Genomic DNA, 17,765 nt, shown 5'->3' on the forward strand with positions numbered 1-17,765 from the left:
GCTTAGTTTGTGTAACTATGTAATTTGCGCTCTCTAATTTAACTTGTATAGCCTTGTTATTGAGCATTGCTAGTGAGCCTAGGTGGTTTTGTGCTTTTGCTTACTAGCATGTGTAGGAGCCCCCTTGTTGCTTGAAGTACTAGTTGCATAGGTTTGTGTGACCTTGCTTCTAGAATTGGTTAGGTGAGCTCTAGCTAGCCTGGCACCTTAGTTGCCTAATTAGGACCTTTTAAGGTGCTTGAGAACTTAGAGGGGTATAGTCTTGACTAGACTGATAGTTTTAATTCTGCATTTGTTTTGGTTAGTCAACGTAATTATTTTTAGAAAGGACTATTCACCCCCCCCCTCTAGTCTGCCATCTTGACCCTACACCTAGTATCAGAGCGAGGTCTCTCATTTGTGGTCTTCACTAACCTAAGAGGATAGCGATTAGTGGGATAGATGATTGTGACTCACACATTTTTTATGGCATAGACTTTGCATAGTGGAAAATCACATGCTTGATCATTTTTGTGTAAAGGGACCTAATTTTTGGTAGATTGTTACTAGTGGTCTCACCCAAGTCTTGGACCATAGAAATCTAACTAAAGCTCAAAGGGTTCTCTATGAACTTGATGCACATGCTTACTGCTTTCTAATGAATGATTTGAGTTTGGAGATTTATTATAGGGTGGATTGCAAAGGAACCACCCATGAGTTATGGGAAGCAATCAACTGACTCTATCATGACTCCTCAAGTGATGATGACAAAGCAAAGGAGGATGGTCCCAAGGAGGAGGGACATGAGTGAGTCGAGCATGACCACAATTTGGTGATTATGGAAGATTGCTCCATCTCATGGTCAAGTGATGATGATGATGATCGATCTACCACAAGTTCACTTGACAAGATTGATGATGATGCCACAAGTTATGCAAATGATGATTCTACCTCAAGCACAATTGGTGATGATGAAGTTGATTCATGCCCGGGTGACATTGCTACTATAAGCTCATCCACTACATCACACTGCTTCATGTCACAAGGTGACACCAAGATATCCAATACAAATGTGATTGATCTTGATTCATATGAGGAGCTTCTAGATACATTTGGTAGCATGATCAAAGCTTTAGAAAAAGAGATGGCTAAAACCAGAAAATTGAAAAATGAAAACTCTTTTCTAAAAAAACATGTGAACAACAAAAGCATCTACTTTATGTTACTACTAGTTTACATGAGGAGCTAAAATTGGCTCATGAGGAACTTAGTGTTGCTCATGATAACTTTGTACAAGACCATGCTTTTCTCACTAAAAGACTTTCCAATGAAGAAATTAAAACTAGTGAGAGCTCTTCATATGGGTCAAATGATCAATCACATAATATTGTTAACCCTTATGATGTAGCCAAGAAGCATGTATCCACCTCTTGTGATAAATTATTAGCTATGCCATGTTCTTCACATATAGATGCTTGTTCTACTTCCTTGTCTTGTGAGACTAACCTCTTGAAGGAGAACAATGAACTAAAAAATGAAGTGAAGAATTTGAGCAATAAGTTAGAGAGGTGCTACAACTCAAAAGTCACCTTTGAGTATATGTTGAAGAGTCAAAGAAACTTTGGTGATAAGAGTGGGCTCGGTTTCAAGACATGCAAAGTCAACTATCAAGGAAGGTGTGATGATTTGAGTGGAATTGCCTTCAACGAGAGCAAGATCAAAGGCAAGAGATGGGGCAAGAGAAGATATGAAAGAGAGATGAAGAAGCAAGAACAAATGAAGATATCTCATTTCATGTTCTTCACATGCTATGAAGTGGGTCATCTTGCAAATGGTTGCCCCAATAAAGAGAAGCCAAGTTGAAGAAAGAAAAAGAGAGGCTAAAGCATGTCAAGTGCTTCAAGTGCCGCACTTGGGGTCATCTCACCTCAATGTGCCCAACCAAGCAATTGGTGAAGCAAAAAGAAGAGCCTCAACCAAAGCCACAAGTTGAGCAAGAAGAGAAGCCCCAAGAGCAAATCAAAATCAACCATGAAGATGGTGATGATTCGGGGATAAAGAAGACAAGAAGGGGTGAGGCATCCAATGCTTAACCAAGATGCCAAGATAGTGAGCAAGAATCAAAATGAGAAGAAATATTATGCTCACATCAAGTACTTCAAGTGTGAAGATATGGGACACTTTTCTTCAAAGTGTCCTACCAAGCTTGAGTAGAAGGTTCAAGCACCTCATGCGAGGCAAGGCAATGAGAAGCAACACTTGAGCAAGGAAGAAAAAGCTCAATCAAAGAGAGTTTGCTACTCATGTCTATAACACCCCAGTGTTAAGCATTGCATTTGGCATTTGCATTTCATGAGCACAAGCATCATCCAAGAATTCATGAACATGAGGATATGAAATTTCAACTCATTCTTATACATTATCACATGAAATATTGATTTTATATATATGTTTAAGCTTGCAATCATGTATGACCAATGTATGAGATGGTTGTGAGGTCATGAAAACATCTTAGACACATCTAGGATGGTAAATGGAACAATGTTTGTATTCATGACATGGGCAAATTTTGCTTCTAAGTGTTGGTTTCATTTGAAATGCCATTTTCATGATACTAGTTTGACCAAAGTTGAACAGTAGCTTAGAGTGTTTGCATGGCTGTGTGACCTAAATAAAAGTTGTAGTTCTTGTCATGGGTAACAAACTTTATTTAAGGGTCATGAGCTAATTCAGTGTCTAACATTGTCAAATAGAGCTCACAAGTATCAACAAAATGTTATTTATGACTTTAGAATTTTTGTAAGTGTTGAAACTATTTTCAATTTCAAAGTACCTTACTTTGGAGCAATGTAGTTTGTAAACTAGTGAGAATTAGATGATGGTTCCTAAAGCAAAGTTGAAGATCTCACGTAGCTCTACAATTGTTATTAAGGAAGTTTTTGCTAATTCGCCATGGATTACGAGTTATAGAATCACTAACTTATGTTGTTAGTTGGATTCACCGGCACTGAATCGGCGCCGCGAGCGCGCATCGTGGCCGACCGGCCATAGGCCACGGCCACCACATGGAGGCCACCCACCGGCATCAGGCCGACACGAGCATCAAAATGGCAACAACGCACCCTCCCTTCTCACTCACTCTCACTCGCTTCACTCTACCTCTCCCTCGCCTTCGCCGTGCCCAGGTAGAACTGAGCGCCGTCGCCATCGCCACCGTAGCTCCGCCGCTTCACCGTGGCTTGATCTACACCATAGAGCTCTGCTAGGGTTCATAGATGTCGTAGACGCGCTCGCCTATCCATGCCGTTGCCGAGGATGTCTAGAGCACCACCGTGCATCGCCACTGAGCCACCATGCTCGCCGACGAGCTAGCTCCGATGATCCTATGAGCAAACCAAGAGTACCTGTAGGTGCGGAATAGGATGGGGAACATGTTGGTGCTGACCTCATCGTCAACGACCTCACCATCGATGAACTCTTTGCCAGTCAAGCCACGCCTCCACTCTGTGTCGCTGACATGTGGGTCCCATTGACTCATGGGCCCTAGCTGTCAGTCGGTTTTTGAATTGTTATATGGATTTATTTTCACAGATTTGAATGCAAACTTCAAAAAACCATATCTCAATCTAGGAGTGTCCAAATGGTGTGAACCAAATTTTGTTTGTTTCATATTGAAGTGTACTATTTGACAAAATATGAAATCTATTGTTTAGGGTATTTTTCCAAGAGAATTAAATTGGGCAAGATAAGTGCTTTTAAAGTAGTTTATACCTTGTAAAATGCATAACTTGAGCCAAGAAGGTGCTAAAATTGTGATTCTAGTTTTGCTGGTCTTGTGTTGACATGCTCTAGCTAGGAAAAATACAAAACCTATAGTAAGCATACTTGAAGTATGGTCTTCCTATTTAATCCTAATTAATTGCTAGCTTCTAGTAAAATTAATTGGGGTCAAAATACATAACATATGATCATACAAATTGTGGCACAGTATTCTTATGCTTGGAGGAAAGTAATAAAATATTAAATCTATTTTTTGGCACTTTCACTATGCTAAACTATTTTTGCTAAAATAAGCCTATGTAACTTGTCATTTTTGTAAAGGTAGGTATACTTATCCGAATGGCTTGAAATTTGTACAGTAGACTATTAAGGTCATTTTTAGGCTACTATAATTTTCTCAAAATTTATTAAGAAATGGAAGTATTTATGCTTTAAATCACCTTATTATCTAAGGAAATTAATAAATGAATATAAATAAATTAGTTATGTTTAACCATGATATTTTCTATGGTGCTTGTGATGCATATGATCTGTTGATGTTATTAGTTAGGCTTAGAAGTAATTGCTTGTATGCAACTAGTTAATTATTGCCTTATAATTCAAGTAGGTTGGCTCCATGTATAGTTTCTGTTGTGGTGATGATTTCACGATGATAATGATCTTTTCTGTAAAGATGGTTAATAAAAAGTTGTAGATAACTTATTTATCTATCTTGTGTTAAATTTTCATAGTCATAAGACTTATGGTTTAAGAATTATGGCTGTTAGAATTCTACTATCAGAAATGCTTGCTCTCTAGATAGATCTAAATAATTAAATTGTTTGACCTAGATAACTGCTGAATCACATTAAGAGGAATAAAAGAAAGTAGTAGGCAATTTCATAATATTGCTAGAATCTTCACAACCATATTATTTGGATGTGTATAACTCCAATTATGGTCAAAACAAGTGGTTGTTGTCTTGTAGTACAGAAAATAATTTACATAAGTGTTTGTTTAAGTTACTAGAGAAGAGATATGCACCTACTCAGTAAAATAATATGCAACTTGTTATCACCTTAATGCAGTGCTGTTGAAAACACTTATGAGGATGCATTCATCACATCATATCATATTATACATGTCATCATATATGCCTTCGTGATATCTTATTTCATGCTCATGCATATAGGATCATCCAAGGGATAACTCTTCGAGAGTTCAACGAAGAAGAAGAGGAGGATCAGCAGGAGACGCCTCAGGCCGTAGCTCTAGAAGAAGAGGAGCAAACTCTCGAGGACCTCCTTGAGTGCTCGGATCACTGGCCAACCTCTTTCCTCAAAGGCAAGCCCCGGAGTATTCTAAGTCTAATATGTTTTACAAAACTTCGTTTGAGTCCTTTATGTTTGATGCATTAGGTTATAAGAGTTGATTGGAAATACTTGATGCATAGAACTACCTTGTCCAATTACATATACCTTTAACCCTGTGTAGGTCTAGGATTGAATATATCCTTAGCCATGCTTAGACCAGTAGAAGTCGGGTGATTTCCTATCACCTACGAGATATAGGTGAATACCAAAGTACGGTTGGCTATATTTACTATCATGGAAAAGAACCATGGGCTAATGTAAATGGAGGCTAGTAGAGTCTATGTGTAGGTTAACTTATGTGATTCCATCTGTGCCGATTAAGGACCATACCATTGTTGGCGCTTCTGACAAGATTGAATGCATGCCTCTCACTTAGCTGGCCGAATAACTCGTTCCAATTGTAAAGCGGAGTAGCTCAACTCAGGCTAGGCCCCATTCTATAAAAGTGCATACTCTAGATGGTAGTAAGGATGTGTGGGGAGCCAGATGTGAGCCCAAGGGCAGGCCAGGCCTGAATGTCCTGGCAACTGGTCATCCCTGATTGTGCGGTGTTGGGCGAACCCACGAAATGTGGACCTAAGTTATACCAAAGGTGACCTAAGGTGACCGTTGATCTGGTCTACCTGGGTTTGTGTTAGGAATAAATTTCTAGCTGGTTGAAATCGATTCAAATCATCATCTCTCCTAGACAGTGAGAAACTTGGCTAGTCCCAACATTATAGTAACTGTATTATGGAATGGTGGTTATGATGAACATGGAATTATTATACCAGCTATGGTTACTACTGCAAGCTATTAAAAGATATACCACATGTTTGGCATAGGTTAGTTGCTAATCTAGAGATGAATAGCTATAATTGACTTGATGACCGAATTACAACTGTATACTTGAATTGGTAAGCTTTTTATGTAAAATGTTATCAAGCTAGCTCCACTTATAAAGCCTTGCATGATCCTTGGAGTTACTTTATTTTTGGTTTATGATGGGTAAGTCTAGCTGAGTACCTTCTCGTACTTAGGGTTTTATTCCCATTGTTGCAGATGGTACAATTTACCATGGCTATTGCAAGAACTGTTTCTATCCCACCATAGACGAGGAGTGAGCCCTAGGCAAGCACTGTATTTAAACAATGTTACAGATGTTGGTTCAAACTTTTAATTTGCTTCTGCTACTATTTTACTAAACTCAGTTTGTAATAACCTTAATTTGTACTCTGATGGATGAACTGTATTTGTGAACTTTATGAAACATGTAACATATATGTTGAATCATGTATGATCTTGGTTGTATGTTGATGGTTAATCGAGACCCTTCATGGTACTCGATGCACTACCAGGTTTATATGGGCTCAAGTATGACGGTGTGACCGCTTGCGGGCTGCCATTATACTTGTGCTCTTATAAATTGGTCGGTTCTACTACAGCTGGCATCAGAGCAAGATTCAACATTAATTGCCACATGTGTATTTAAAACAAAGGTTTTTGTTTTCCAAAACTAGTTTCTAGCCACTTATAGCTATATATATAGGTGTTTCAAACCTAGAGCTTGAATTTAAAGTGTGCCAGTGATCACTTTCCTTTATGCCCAGTTAAGGACTTGAGGTGGCTAATTAAGTACTAATTTGGGAGTTTTTATTTTTGTTATCCATACGGCGTGCTATTGTATGGATGCCATTCACTTGAGTGGTAATATATGGATCAAATGCCTCTACGCCCAAGGTAAAATGCCACTCATCATCACAGTGGCATGACTGCAAGATGTGAGCGTGTGGTCTATGGGGAGAGTTAGCTTTGATACTGAAGTGTATATATGTCTCATATATATACAAAAGTATTTAATTGTGGATTAGCTTTGATACGACTATATATGCACATTTATATGTATATATAGGACATATTTACTCTCGGGTAGCTTTGATATGGAAGTATATATATGGGTATATATATATGGAAGTATTTAGATTGTAACCTAGAGCCTAGATTTACATTCTACATATATAATTGTGGGGTTGGGCTGAAATGAAATTCTTATGTAGGTGTAGTAACAGTGAAACGTGTAGCCCGACTAGCTATGTTATATATGAGAGAACGTATGTATGCCACCGTGTATGCCGTTAGAAGTTTTAATTTTTTCTAAGTTTGTGAGGACGTACGGAACGTACATGCATCATGATAAATCATCATTATTACATACTTGCATTGTTCCTCCTCTTATAAGTCTCTTACTCAGTTATGTAACCCTTATCCATTATGACTTTGTCTCATGAGAGTTGCATCATGTTGTTGGTACAGATGGCAGCACCGGCTGGAAGTGAGAATTTCCTGTTGATGTTTGGTACCCTGCCCTACTTTGGAGAGTCTTGCATTATGTAGGGTATTACGAACCGCTCCTCTATTACTAGAATGAAGTATACCTAGAGGGACAACCATGGTATGAAGTATAGCTGACCATACCAGCTCGTAACCAAGCACCCTTCTAGCATGAGTGGAAGGCAGATTCCAAAGGAAGAACTCCTTGGGAAAGCTGCCCAAGTAGTGGCTTTTGAGGTGCAAGTCAGATATGTTAGCAGCACCGAGATGAGCTTACCGGTAGTGCCACTAGTACTTTTCCTCAAGTGGATCCATCCACAATAGTATGGGCACAGTGCAACAGCAATGCATTGATCTAAGACCGGGATGAACGGGCAGACAGTTCTAGTCCTGCTATGAGTGCAATGTTTGTAGTGATGAAGATGTTCTATACTCGTTAGGACAATAGGACTTCTGGCAGGAGTCCTAAACCACTTGTATGGATAGGCTCATGAGAACCGAAGTTGCACAGCATAAGCTAAAGAAGCGTGTGCGCAAGAACAAAAAGGTAGCAAGTGAGGCTCGATGAGAAACTGATCAAGCTTATGTAGCATTAGGAAATCTCCACACCCAAATGGAGCAAGTTGATCAGTAGAGAGCTGCTGCCCAAGAGGCAAGAGTGGATGATCAGGCAGTGCTAGCAGGACTACAGGAGTAGCTGGAGGCTACCTATGCTGAGGCACTCATAGCTACGTGCCAGCGGATCCTAGCAAACAACCAGGCAGCTAGGACCATGTCAAGAGGGACTTGCACCTATAGTTTGCATAGACCTAGAACATGGTTGTTGATCTTCAGCATGAGGTGCATTTTCTGAACAACCAACTACACCTGATCATTGATGAGGAAGAGGAAGATCTAGAAATGATGGTCGATGACGGTTGGGAGGAAGAAGTAGAGCTACAGGATGAGGATGAGGCTATCTCTAACCTCGACAACGAACACATGGAAGATTAGAGTCGCCTAGTGACTAGTTAAAGTGCTAGATGTATCCCTATTATTCATTAAATGGACATGTAGCTTGAAGTTCAATGTTCAAGATTTGACTTCCATGTAATATTGGCACTTTGCATGTTGTTTCACTATGGGTTGAACTTTATTGAATTCTAGTTTTGTTTTACTGGTGGATTACGACATGCATGTTAACGCGTTGCGAGCACGATAAGTGATCAAATTGGTGATGTCATGTTGCGAGAATGAATTATTATGCCTCTATTTTATTGTATGAATTTGGCATTCTCTCTAGTAATTTCAGTTTGGCATGATCACACAATTCATCTGCAATATCCCGACATCATCCAATAATCACTTATTGTTGCAACTTTGCAGATGACTCACACTCATGCTGGAGCAGGCACCAGCTAAGGTGGCAACGATGGTGGCTTACCACCACCGCTGTCACCGTCTGTGAATGAATTCTTCGCACAGTTCCTGGGTAGTCAGACAATAATGGAGGATACATTGTGCCTCATTGTGAAGAACACCGCTCATGCCCGTTAGCAACAACAAGGGCCTAAGCCAAATCAATATAGCTCTTTCAAGGATTTCCAAGACACCAAGCCTCCTATCTTTAAGGTGGCCAAAGAACAGCTCCAAGCGTATGAATGGCTTAACACAATTGAGCAAAAGTTCTGTCTATTGAGGGTTATTGAGCATCCGAAGGTAGAATATGTGTCCCATCAACTGTAGGGACCGGCTAGGATATGGTGGACCCATTTCATGTCCTCTCTACCTACCAACTCCCAGGTCACATGGGAGCAGTTCAAGTTAGAATTTAGGGGACATCACATTCCCCTGGGGTTAATGCGCATGAAAGCAGCTGAGTTCATGCGACTCACATAAGGGACCAAGACCCTTACTAAGCACATGCATGCCTTCAAATATTTGTCCCGTTATGCCCTAGGGTTTGTTGATATGAAGGAGAAGAAGATAGAAAGCTTCAAGAGAGGCCTTGGCACTAAGCTAATGAAGACTATGGCCAACTCAAGGTGCACCACATACAATGAGTTTGTCAGCGATGCCTTGACCTAGGAGAACCAGAACAATTTGCACGTAGCAGCGAAGGGCAGCAAGAGAGCAGCTAAGGCAGGCGCCTTAGGATCTTCCTAGTCTAGAGCTCCAGTGGCAACTAGGCCATAGTTTCATCCACCAGTGCCTAAGTTTAGGCCTCCTCCACCAAAAGCCCAGGCCAGCCAACCTTAGAAGGTGTTTCGCAAGGCATTCACCATTGCCCTACCCAATGGAAATGGAGGGCAAGGAAGCTCAGCAGGACCAAGGAGCAATCAGCCATGCTTCAACAATAATCAGTTGGGCCATTAGGCCAAGGAGTGCCCCCATCCCAAGAAGAATAGCAATTAGAAATAGACAAATCCTAAAGCATGTCCTGGATACATGCATTACACAGTTGTTGAAGAAGTTCCTGTGGAAGAAGTTGTCACCACCAGTATGTTTCTTGTTAACAAACATCCCGCCACTGTTTTATTCGATTCTAGAGCTTCTCATTCATTTATGAGCCAAGCATTTGCATCTAAGTATGATTAGAAAATAATTGAGGTAAACAAGGGTGGTTATAGTATAAGTTTGGCTAAGGCTACTATCTCTACAAATCAGATAGTTAGGGATGTGCTCATCTCTATACAAAAGAGAGAGTACACTATGGATCTAATAGTATTGCCAAGATTAGCCATAGATGTGATCTTAGGCATGAAATGGATGAGCGGCCATGGAGTTCTCATTGATACTAGCACTAGGACAATTATGTTGAGAGAACCAAAGAAAGGTAATGCTTTTCTAGTACCACTTCCCTAAAGTTTTGATCTCCAAAACTTGTCTTGTGCTATCTAAGCCACTACCCTTTGTGATATTCTAGTGGTTTGTGAGTTTCCTAATGTATTTCTAGATGAGTTGTCGGGTTTACCACCTAATAGGGATATGGAATTTAAGATTGAGTTAGTACCAGGTATAGCACATATCTCAAGAAGACCCTATAGGATGCCACCAAATGAGTTAGCTGAACTTAAAATTCAGTTACAAGAATTGTTGGAAAAAGGTCTCATTCAACCTAGTTCATCTCCATGGGGATGTCCAGCTTTATTTGTAATGAAGAAGGACAAATCCCTAAGGATGTGTGTGGATTATAGGCCGCTTAATGTTGTGACCATTAAGAACAAGTATCCTTTGCCTCGTATCGATATCTTGTTCGATCAGTTGGCAAAAGCAAAGGTATTCTCTAACATTGACTTGAGGTCAGGCTATCATCATATTAATATCAGGCCAGAGGATATACCTAAAATAGCTTTCTCCACTAGGTATAGCTTGTATGAGTATTTGGTCATGTCTTTTGGGCTAATAAATGCTCCTGCCTACTTCATGTACTTGATGAATTCGGTAATCATGCCTGAGCTCAACAAGTTCATGGTATTGTTTATCAATGATATCTTGATTTACTTGGAGAATGAGGTAGAGCATCTGAGAGTTGTTTTGTCCAGATTGAGGGAGCATAAGCTATATGCCAAATTCAGCAAGTGTGAATTTTGGTTGAGCAAAGTACTATTCTTTGGTCACATCTTATCTAAAGATGGAATTTCTATAGACCCATCTAAAGTACAAGAGGTCATGGATTGGAAAGCCCCGACTTCAGTTCATGAAGTTTGGAGTTTTCTAGGGTTAGCAGGCTACTATCATTGTTTCATTCTGGATTTCTCCAAGATAGCTAAGCCCATGACTAGACTACTCCAAAAGGATGAAAAGTTTAGTTGGACGCTAGAGTGTGAAGCTGCTTTTCACACCCTAAGGACCTTGTTAACTATAGCTCTTGTTTTAAAACAACCTGACATTGAAAAGCCCTTTGATGTGTTCTGTGATGCATCGGGTATAGGTTTGGGGTGTGTGCTCATGCAAGAAGGTCGAGTTATTGCTTATGCTTCTCGACAATTGAGAAAGCATGAAGTCAATTATCCTATGCATGATTTAGAGCTCGCAATAGTTGTCCATGTGTTGAAGATATAGAGACATTACTTGTTGGGAAACGTATGTCATATATATACTGACCACAAAAGTCTCAAATATATCTTCACTCAACCTGAGCTGAACATGAGGCAATGAAGATGGTTAGAGCTGATTAAGGACTATAATTTGGAAGTGCACTACCATCCGGGAAAAGCCACTGTTGTAGCAGATGCACTTAGTCAGAAATCTCATTGCCACACTTTAGAAGCCTTGTTGGAAGATGGATTTAATTTGTTACATCCTGTTGTGCTACACAATATCATGGTTAGTTGCTCACTTGAGAGCAAAATCATAGAACTGCAGACGACAGATGTAGGTGTATTTCACATCAAGCGAAAGATGAAAGAACAAGAAACCAAACATTTTAGGTTGCATGAAAGAGGTGTGCTATGGATTGAAGACCGACTTGTGGTACCGAAAGACCATGAGCTTAGAAATCAAATTCTAGATAAAGCTCATTCATCCAAGTTGTCTATCCATCTGGGTAGTAGCAAAATGTATCAAGATTTGAAAAACCATTTTTGGTGGACCAAGATGACAAAAGAGATCGTCCCCTATGTCATTAGGTGTGATAATTGCAATAGACTCAAGGCCATTCATTTGAAATCTGCTAGATTACATTAGTCGTTGCCTATTCTAGGCTAGAAATGGGAGAAAATAAGTATGGACTTTATTATAGGCCTCCCGCTGACACAACAAGGTCACGATTCCATATGGGTCATTGTAGATCGCCTCACCAAGTCAGTATATTTTGTACTGGTTAACACAAGGTATCTAGCTGGGAAGTACGCTGAGCTGTATGTTTCTCAAATCGTGAGACTACATGGAGTACCAAAGACCATAATCTCAGATCAGGGACCACAGTTTATAGCTCATTTTTTGGAACACTTGCACCAGGCTTTGAAAACTAAACTAATCAGAAGTTTAGCATATCACCCACAAACATCAAGACAGACCGAGCGAGTGAACCAGATCTTAGAAGATATGTTGAGAGCTTGTGTTATACCTTCCAAGGGTTCGAGAGAAGTGGCTACCTTTAGCCAAGTTCTCCTACAACAATAGTTATCAAGTGAGCATCAAGATGGCTCCTTTTGAAGCTTTGTATGGTTGGAAATGTAGAACTCCCTTGAATTAGATTGAGCCCGGAGAAAGAAGATATTTTGGCATTGACTTTGTCACCGAAGCTAAAGAGCAGGTACGCATTATCCAATAGCATACGAAAGTAGCTCAATCAAGACAAAAGAGTTATGCTGATAAAAAAAGAAGACCACTAACTTTTGAAGTGGGAGATTATGTCTACTTAAAAGTGTCACCTATGAAAGGAGTGCAGAGATTTGGAGTAAAAAGAAAGCTTGCGCCTAGATATGTAGGGCCATACAAGATTATTGAATGGAAAAGAAATGTCGCCTACAAGTTACAACTTCCTCTAGAGATAAGTATGATATTCAATGTCTTCCATGTTTCTTAGTTGAAAACATGTCTTCGCATACATGAGGAAGCCATTGCACCCACCAACATTAAGCTCCAATTGGATTTAACTTATGAAGAGAAACCAATCTGAGTGCTAGAAGAAATGGAAAGAGTAACACGGAATAAGGTCATTAAGTTCTACAAGGTGGTGTGGAATAACCACAGTGAACAAGATGCCACATGGGAACGGGAAGATTATTTACGTGAGGTTTATCTCGCCTTTTATGAGGAATGATAAGTCTTTCAAATCTCGGGATGAGATTCCTATAAGGGGGAGGGACTATAACACCCTAGTGTTAAGCATTACATTTGGCATCTACATTTCATGAGCACAAGCATCATCCAAGCATTCATGAACATGAGCATATGAAATTTCATCTAATTCTTATACATTATCACATGCAATATTGATTTTATATATACATTTAAGCTTGCAATCATGTATGACCAATGTATGAGATGGTTGTGAGGTCATGAAAACACCTTATACACATCTAGGATGATAAATGGAACAATGTTTGTATTCATGACATGGGCCAATTTTGCTTCTAAGTGTTGGTTTCATTTGAAATGCCATTTTCATGATACTAGTTCGACCAAAGTTGAACAGTAGCTTAGAGTGTTTTCATGATTGTGTGACCTAAATAAAAGTTGTAGTTCTTGTCATGGGTAACAAACTTTATTTAAAGGTTATGAGCTAATTCAGTGTCTAACATGACCAAATAGAGCTCATAAGTATCAACAAAATGTTGTTTTGTGACTCAAGAAATTTTCTAAGTGTTGAAACTATTTTTAGTTTCAAAGTATCTCACTTTGGATCCATGTAGTTTGTAAACTAGGGAGAATTAGATGATGGTTCCTAAAGCAAAGTTGGAGATCTCATGTAGCTCTACAATTGTTATTAAGGAAGTTTTTGCTAATTCACCATGGATTAGGAGTTATAGAATCACTAGTTATGCTGTTAGTCAGATTCATCGGCACTGAATCGGCGCCGCGCTCGCGCGTCGTGGCCGACCGGCCACAGGCCATGGCCATTGTGTGGAGGCCACCCGTCGGTGTTAGGCCCACGCGTTAGGCCGATGTGGGCATCAAAACAGCAGCAACGCGCCCTTCGTCCTTACTTGATCTCACTCGCTTTGCTTTGCCTCTCCCTCGCCTTCGCCGCACCCGGGCAGAACTAAGCACCGTTGCCATCGCCGCTGTAGCTCTGCCATGCTCTCATGCCACCACCACTACACCATTGTGCAATAGCTCATGCACATAGCTCTGCCACCACCTCCTCCACCTTGTTGACCCACTAGCACCACCATTCGAGCAAGGGTAAGGCCACATTATAGATCACCGTCGCCGCCATGGCCATGGAGCGCCGCCGAGCTCCGAGCTCACCGTGGCCAACTTTCTCCACTACTCCTCCTACATCCTTCTCCTTGGTTCAATCATCGCCTTAGGCCATAGATGCACATGTTGTCGTTGTTTAACCGCTACCACCGACGTCACGCGGGAACGCACAACGCCGCCGTGCACGTCTACCATGGCTGCAAGCATGTGCTCACTGCTGTCAACTTCACTGGTCACCCTTGGCCTACTCTGGTACCCATTACTATGTTGCCTAGAGGTGTTGCACCTCCCTCGATGATGGAGACCTACCTTTGGCCACTGTCTCATCGAAACGGTGACACCACCGTCGTGCTCTATGCGCCGCCGTGTCGCCATGCATGTGGCTGGAGCTCACCACCGCTTCACCGTGGCTCGATCTGCACCGTAGAGGTCTACTAGGGTTCATAGATGCCGTAGACATGCTCGCCTGGCCATGCCATTGTCGAGGATGGCCGGAGCACCACCGCATGCCACATTGAGCCGCCATGCTCGCCAGCAAGCTAGCTCCGGTGATCCTCCGAGCAAACCAAGGGTACCTGTAGGTGCAGAATGGGATGGGGAATAAGTTGGTGCTGACCTTGTCACCGAGGACCTCATCGTCGACAAGCTCTTCATTGGTCAAGCCACGCCTCTGCTCTGTGTTGCTGACATGGTCCCGTTGACTCGCGGGCCCTAGCTATCAGTCGGTTTTTGAATTGTTTTCTGGATTTATTCTTACATATTTGAATGAAAACTTCAAAATTTTATATCTAGAGCTAGGAGTGTCCAAATGGGGTGAACCAATTTTTTTTAGTTTCATCTTGAAGTGTACTATTTGATCAAAAATATGAAATCTACTGTTTAGGGTATTTTTTGGGGAGAATTAAATTGAGCAAGATAAGTGATTTTAAAGTAGTTTATACCTTGTAAAATGTATAACTTGAACCAGAAAGGTGATAAAATTATTATTCTAGTTTTTCTAGTCTTGTGTTGACATTCTCTAGCTAGGAAAAATACTAAACCTATAGTAAGCATACTTGAAATATGGTCTTCCTATTTAATCCTAATTAATTGCTAGTTTCTAGTGAAATTAATTGGGGTAAAAATACATAACATATGATCATACAAATTTTGGCACAGTATTCTTATGCTCGGAGGAAAGTAAGAAAAATATTAAATCTATTGTTTGGCACTTTTCACTATGTTAAACTATTTTTGCTAAAATAAGCATATGTAACTTGTCATTTTTGTAAAGGTAGCTATACTTTTTCAAATGCCATGAAATTTATACAGTAGACTATTAAGGTCATTTGTAGGCTACTATAATTTTGTTAGAATTTATTAAGAACTAGAAATATTTATCCTTTAAATCACCTTATTATCTAAGGAAATTAATAAATGAATATAAATAAATTAGTTATGTTTAACCACGATGTTTTCTGTGGTGCTTGTGATGCATATGATCTATTGATGTTATTAGTTAGGCTTAGAAGTAATTGCTTGTATGTGACTAGTTAATTATTGCCTTATAATTCAACTAGGTTGGTTGCATGTATAGTTTCTATTGTGGTGATGATTTCATGATGATAATGATCTTTTCTATAAAGATGGTTAATAAAAAAGTTGTAGATAACTTAGGGCTTATGGTTTAAGAATTATGGCTGTTAGAAGTCTGCTATCACCTTAATGCAATGCTATTGAAAACACTTATGAGGATGCATTCATCTCATCATATCATATTATACATGTCATCATATATGCATTTGTGATATCTTATTTCATGCTCATGCATATAGGATCGTCTGTAGGGATAACTCTTCTAGAGTTCAATGAAGAAGAAGAGGAGGATCAACAGGAGACGCCTCAAGCCATAGCTTTAGAAGAAGAGGAGCAAACTCTCGAGGACCTCCCTGAGTGCTCGGATCACCGACCAACCTCTTTCCTCAAATGCAAGCCCCGAAGCATTCTAAGTCTCCTATGTTTTACAAAACTTCGCTTGAGTCCTTTATGTTTGATGCATTAGGTTATAAGATTTGATTGGAAACACTTGATGCATAGAACTACCTTATCCAGTTACATATACCTTTAACCCTATGTAGGTCTAGGATCGAATATATACTTAGCCATGCTTAGACCAATAGAAGTCGGGTGATTTCCTATCAACTGCGAGATACAGGTGAATACCAAAGCACGGTTGGCAATATTTGCTATCGTGGAATAGAACCATGGGCTAATGTAAATGGAGGTCAGGCAGAGTCTATGTGTAGGTTGACTCATGTGATTCTGTCTGTGTCGATTAAAGACCGTACCATTGTTGGAGCTTCTAACAAGATTGAACGCATGCCTCTCACTTAGTTAGCTGGATAACTCATTCCGACCATGAAGCTGAGTAGCTCAACTTAGGCTAGGCCCCGTTCTATAAAAGTGCACACTCTGGATGATAGTAAGGATGTGCGGGGAGCCAGACATGAGCCCAAGGGTAGGCTAGGCCAGAACGTCTTGGCAACTAGTCATCCCTGATTATGTGGCGTTGGGCGAACCCATGAAATGTGGACCTGAGTTGTACCAAAGGTGACCTAAGGTAACCATTGATCTGGTCTGCCTGGGTTATGTTAGGAATAAATTCCTAGCTGGTTGAAATCAATTCGAATCGTCGTCTCTCCCGGGTAGTGAGAAACTTGGCTAATCCCAACATCATAGTAACTATAGTATGGAATGGTGGTTATGATGAACATGGAATTATTATACCAGCTATGGTTACTACTGCATGCTATTAAAAGATATACCACATGTTTGGCACATTTTAGTTGCTATTCTAGAGATGAATAGCTATAATTAACTTGATGACCGAATTACAACTATATACTTGAATTGGTAAGCTTTTTATGGAAAATGGTATCAAGCTAGCTCCACTTATAAAGCCTTGCAAGATCCTTGGAGTCACTTTATTTTTAGTTTATGATGGGTAAGTCTAGTTGAGTACCTTCTCGTACTCAGGGTTTTATTTCCATTGTTGCAGATGGTACAGTTTACCATGTCTATTGCAAGAACTGTTTCTGTCCCGCCATGGACGAGGAGTGAGCCCTAGGAAGGCATCTCTTATTAATCCTTCTTATATGCTTTTGTGGAAGTGTGATCGGAGGCTGGCACTATATTTAAACAATGTTGCAGATGTTGGTTTCAAACTTTTAATTTGCTTCCGCTAATATTTTACTGAACTTAGTTTGTAATAACCTTAATTCGTACTCTGATGGATGAACTGTATTTGTGAACTTTATGAAACATGTGACATGTATGTTGAATCATGTACAATCTTGGTTGTATGTTGATGGTTAATCGAGACCCTTCATGGTACTCAATGGACTACCAGGTTTATATGGGCTCAAGTATGACAGTGCGACCGCTTGTGAGCTGCCATTGTACTTATGCTCTTATAAATTGGTTGGTTTTGCTACAATGTTGGGAAAGGGGACA

This window comes from Miscanthus floridulus, chromosome 1 (assembly GCF_019320115.1).
Source record: "Miscanthus floridulus cultivar M001 chromosome 1, ASM1932011v1, whole genome shotgun sequence".
Classification (NCBI taxonomy): domain Eukaryota; kingdom Viridiplantae; phylum Streptophyta; class Magnoliopsida; order Poales; family Poaceae; genus Miscanthus; species Miscanthus floridulus.